Source organism: Psammomys obesus, unplaced genomic scaffold (assembly GCF_907164565.1).
Source record: "Psammomys obesus unplaced genomic scaffold, mPsaObe1.curated_primary_1811, whole genome shotgun sequence".
NCBI classification, from domain to species: domain Eukaryota; kingdom Metazoa; phylum Chordata; class Mammalia; order Rodentia; family Muridae; genus Psammomys; species Psammomys obesus.
The window spans coordinates 41049910-41055781 of NW_026596073.1; the positions used below are offsets into that span (position 1 = coordinate 41049910).

Below are 5872 nucleotides of genomic sequence, written 5' to 3' on the forward strand. Positions count from 1 at the left end.
TACCCATAGACAAAGGATACACTCAATTTTAATCAGAGACCATTGTCTTACTAGTGAAAATGTGAAAATGTGTGGATCGAGAGTTCATATTTGAAGGGGACATTCACGTACCACCCTTTGATGCTCAGGGAAGACAGAGGGCATCTGCACAGTTATCTGCACTCCTGTGGCAAAGGCAACTGACCTCACAGTACCTGAGGCTGCCTGTCCTGAGCCTGTGTGGACTGGCTGTTTAAAGCTAATCAATCACGGTACTGCTCATGGGGACCCAGATCTCCTTGCTGAACATTTTGGGCTAATGATGGATTCTTAGGGGAAGATAGCTGCTGTGTTAAATTGTGCATACAAAGGTGATCCTAGCAGGCTTCACTGGAGAGTTGTCAACCAGTGATCACAAAGCAAACCAAGTCAGTGAATGCAGAACAAAACACTCATCAATTAAAAACAAGGAAATCGTGAAATTTGTAGGCAAATGGTGGGATCTAGAAAAGATCATTCTGAGTGTGATATCCCAGAAAGAGAAAGACACACATGATACATACTCACTTATAAGTGGGTACTAGACCTATAAGATAGGATAAACACACTAAAATCTGTACAACTAAAGAAGCTAAACAAGGAGATTCTGGGGTAAGATGATCAATCCTCACTTAGAAAGACAAATGGGATGGACATTGGAAGTAGGAGAAAACAAGAAACAGGACAGGAGCCTACCATACAGTACCTTTGAAAGACTTTACCTAGCAGTGTATCAGAGCAGATGCTGAGACTCATAACCAAACCATGGGCAAAGTCCAGGGAATCATATGAAAGAAGGAGGAGTTAGTAAGACATTAGTTAGTTAGTAAGAGGATAGGAGCTCCACAAGGACCAAAATATCTGGGCACAGGGGTGTTTTCTGAAACTGATTCTCCAACCAAGGACTATGCATGAATATAACCTAGGACCCCTGCTCAGATGTAGCTTATGGCAGCTCAGCATCCAAGTGGGTTACCCTTGTAAGGGGAACAGGGACTGTCTCTGTCATGAAGTCAGTGGTGAGCTCTTTGACCTCCCACCTCCAAAGGGCGGAGCAGCCTTGTTATGCCACAGAGGAAGACATTGCAGCCAATCCTAATGAGACCTGATAAGCTAGTGTCAAATGGAAGGTGAGGAGGTCCTCCCCTATAAGTGGACTTAGAGAGGAGCAGGGGGGAAATGAGGGAGGGAAGGTGGGATGGGGAGGGAATGAGGGAGGAGGCTACAGCTGGGATACAAAGTAAATAACCTGTAATTAATATAAATAAAAATTATGTAAAAAACAAAACAAAACAAAAAGACATGGTTGTGTAAAGGTAAGAGTATATGGGGAGATGGAAATCAAAGTGCATTGTAAACATGAATGAAAATGTCACACAACAAATTTAATCAATTTACCAAAGAAATAAACCATCTGCAAAAAGTGTGTCTCCTGTGTAAAAAGCTGATTCTCATTTTCACTTCTAGATGCTTTCAGGGTAAATCACATGGCACATAGGAGGATGTCAAAATACCACATATCCTGTGACTTGGCAGTGTTAGAGATGTAGGATGGAGGCCTGTGTGGAAGCACATCTTTAGAGGGAACATGGGGGAACAGGAAAACCACACCTAAGAAACCTTTTTAATCTCTCCTTCTCAACTGGAGATTCAACAAACTCCTCAGTAATTTCTATCGTTTGATAACAGGCCAAATGCTGAAAAGAGCCTTGTGGATATATATATATATATATATATATATATATATATATATATATATATATATATATATATATATATAATTTTAATATATAATTTTTAATTAATTCTGACATTATTGTCAGAAGGGAATATCTGAACTCGAAGTGTAAAGAGGTTAATTCTTGTATGTGTCTATCATACAGGACTAAAGTAAGATGAGCAGTACATGAAGGTATAAGCTCTCAAAACAATGGGGAACTATATTTGCACACATGCATACGTACTACATAATTTATTTATGTGCTTGATTTACATGTATATACAAAAACTATATTGAAGCATACGTACATAAAGTTTTAAAAGTTATGACTTCACAGAATCAAAGATAATTGCTGTAAATATAAAAGTGGTTATTTAAAAAGCAAATGAATGTACAGATATAGTAAAACTGGCAAAGTAAGGAAAAAGAAATTTGGAAATTATTGAGCCCATGTACTCAAAATTTCTAAAAGTACAAATAGTATGTAGAAAACACTCATTGGAGTATAGTTATTTTTTAAATTGCCAATCATTGGCTCTGTAATTCTGATATTTATCACATTATTTAGCCCTAAGTTCCCATCACATGTGTTGCTAGTTCACACTTCACAATTAGCGAGTCGCCACTACTAAAGACTGTTTCGCCAGCCCCCACTCACATTTACTGAAAGCTGCACACATAGCTACTGACTGCCATTCTTGGGTTGCTCAGTCCCAACTGCCCCTCATTTGCCATTTTCCCCATCAGTAGAGTGATTAAGACTGTGACAAAAATTTCTGCTCAGTAATATCATGTGGCAAAGACTATTTCTTAACTTAAAACTATAATAATACTCTACTGCACATATTATAATTAGTTTGGCAATATAAGAAAAAGAACCATTTTTAGTGATTATAAGAACTATAATCAGTTCCTGCCAGCAGTTTCCCAATTAAAGAAATTATTGGTGGGATCTTAGTAACTGAGGTCACTACTGACTCTTTTCACAATAAATGGAGATTGTTAAGATTGGGCAAGAAAGGAAATAGCCATCATAATTCATAAGACATAATTTTTAACAAAGAGACTTTAAAAAATTAATTGAATCTATGATAATGTCCCCAAATGATTAAGAACCATAAATTAATTATTTAAAGCATTTAGATCTCTTGCATAAAATTATAGTGGTTAGCTAAATTTTGTAAAATAATAAGTCATTATTAAATTACTTATCCATTGTTTAACTGTTGCATATATTGCCAAATATAAGAACTGAATGCAAAGTCTACTTTTTATTTTTATTTTTATTATTAGTTACATTTTATTAACTCTGTATCCCAGCTATATCCCGCTCCCTCATTCCCTCCCAATCCCATCCTCCCTCCCTCATCTCCTCCCTGCTCCTTTCCAAGTCCACAGATTAGGGAGGACCTCCTCCCCTTCTTTTAAACATATGTTATACAGCAAAATCAGAAGTATTTAAGGAAAATTCAATAACTATCTCTAGGCTCCATACAGCAGCAATTTAGAATGGCTATATAAAAATAATAATAATAAATTCTAAGTAAATGTTTGCTTGGTCATCAATATATAGTAAATATTCATGAGAAAATCAGAGCAATCTTTCTATTTTAATTCAGGTAAAATTTGTCTTTGGACTGAATGCTATGCAGAAAAAGATGACATATTTATTCAAGTTTAGTATGAATGGGACAAGAGCACAGAGAGCAACTAACAATTTAAGAGTTTACACTTGGTTTCCTTGCGGCCCAGGGACAGGTCCATACTGCATTGTTCTTGATGCTCACCATAACTTAAAGGACAACTTAACACAATGTCTCGAGGCCTTGATGTCCTGCAAATGAAGGAGGAGGATGTCCTTAAATTCCTTGATGCTGGAACCCACTTAAGTGGCACCAACCTTGACTTTTAGATGGCGCAATAAATCTACAAAAGGAAGAATGATGGTATCTACATCAAAAAGAGGAAGAGGTACCTTGCTTAATGTAGCCACAAACAATAAAAATTTAAGCAAAATTTGTACATTTCAGTAAGTTAAAAGTTAAAATACACCTGAAAACATATTTCTGCAGATACCAAAGTACTTTTGAAAGGTTGATACTAAGAGATATTAAAGAGATATAAATCTATTCAGTACATTTAAACAAAAACTACATTTCATAGGCTCCAGGACAGGTAAATCTTTGGGGAACTGTGCATTAGGAGCAAAAACAGGCAACTGTTGAAAACAGATAAAATAGAATTCTTCCCATGAATTTAATGGCAAAAACACAACACCACCTCAGAGTTGTTACCCATGCCTCAAGGATCCATATTTCTTGATTCGTTCCAAAAATTACCAAAAGAGGGCTTAGCAAGAGAGATCAGTACCGATGTATGAATCAAACAAATTGTTTATTCCTTTGCATTTTAACTAAGCATTGATTTTCATAATATGAATGTTTATTATTTATTATAATTATAATTATACAAATTTCTAACCATTAAAAAAATAATAAATCAGAAGAGGACCTAGGAGAAGCAGTTTCTTACAGCTCAGGCTATTGTTGCCCTAGAACCCTGTTGATGTCAGCATCATTTTCTCCAGGAACACTGGCCTGCGAGCTCTGCTGAAGTTTGCTGCTATGACTGGAACTACTCCAACTGTTGGCCACTTCACACCTGGGATCTTCACTAACCAAGCAGCCTTCAGGGATACACGGGTTCTGGTGATGACTGATACCAGATCTGAAGACCAGGCCCATACAGAGACCTGTTAGATCAACCTGTACACCATCGGTCTGTGCAACACAGATTCTTCTCTGCGTTCTGTGGACGTTGCCATCCCAGACAACAACAAGGGAGCTCACTCACTGGGTCTGGCATGGTGGATGATTGTCCACATGCGTGGCATCATCTCTGTGAGCACCCATGGGAGGTATGCCTTACTGTTACTGCTACAGGGATCCAGAGGAGAATGAGAAGGAAGAGCAGGCTGCTGCTGAGAAGGGCGTGACCAAAGAGGAATCTCAGGGGGAATGAAGTGCTCCAGCTCCTGAGTTCACTGCTGCTCAGCCCAAGGTGGCAGACTGGTCTGAGGGTGTGCTGGTGCCTGCTGTACCCATCCAGCGGTTCCCTACTGAAGACTGGAGTGCCCAGCCGACCACTGATGACTGGTAAGCAGCTCCCACAGCTCAGTCCACAGACTGGGTTGTAGCCACCACTGAGAGGTCCTGAGGTACTCTACAGATACCTGAACAAAGGGGGAAAAGGTGGAAGGAAAATAAAGTTTCTAAAAGCTGGAAAATAAAAGAGTTTACATGTGGCTAGCAGCATCAGTTTGCTGGGACCACCCAGTCAAACTTCCCACAACTTTAAACTTTAGAGGAACACAGAGTAGGTATAAAACAAGAATATGGTTTTTCATAACTATAATGCTGAAATAATGCAAATACATAACAGATAATTTTACAAATCATTAGATTCTCAGAGAGTATGTATGAATTCAGGAAGGAAATATAGCACAGTAAGAAATCAAGAAACATTCTTTTCCATTCTTTTTCCTTCCAAAATACTTATTGATATTATACTCCATTTGAAGTTCAGGAGGAAGGAGAGGAGGAAAAACATGTGCATGACATTGCTCAACTAGAGGAAACCACACAGAAGCTGCATAACTCTGATTCAAGTAGAATGGACTAAGTACTGTGGGGGGACACAACAAACAAGGAGTTAAAATTAACACCTGCTAAAGACACAGGAAATACACTGTGACAGGATTCAGCTACTTTACTGACTCTTCCTAGACATGGAGCACACAGGGATAGGCAGAGGGCAAAGAGGAGGAAAAGGGAAAAGCATTTATATATTAATATCCCAGCAGCAAAACTATGGCAATGATGAAATTCTACTTCTTTTGGAACTCCCCAGTATTATATATTTAAGGAATAGAGGAAATATCAGTTTATACGATGTGTCTTGAGTCCAGATTCTCTCTCTCTTTGCCTCTCACTGTATTTTTCTTTACTCTCTTTGTCTGTCTCATTGTTCCCTTCTCTGTCTTGTCCCATGGTCTCCCTCTGTCTAGGTCTCTCTTCTGTCTTCCTATTCTCTCTGTCTTTTTATTTGTCTCAATTCTCTACTGTATCATTTTGT

At 38.2% G+C, this 5872-nt stretch overlaps 1 pseudogene; it reads left to right on the forward strand.

Annotated features, from left to right (window-relative positions):
• Positions 1–3551: 3551 nt before the first annotated feature.
• Positions 3552–4954, forward strand: LOC129690277 (40S ribosomal protein SA-like; annotated as a pseudogene).
• Positions 4955–5872: the final 918 nt, after the last annotated feature.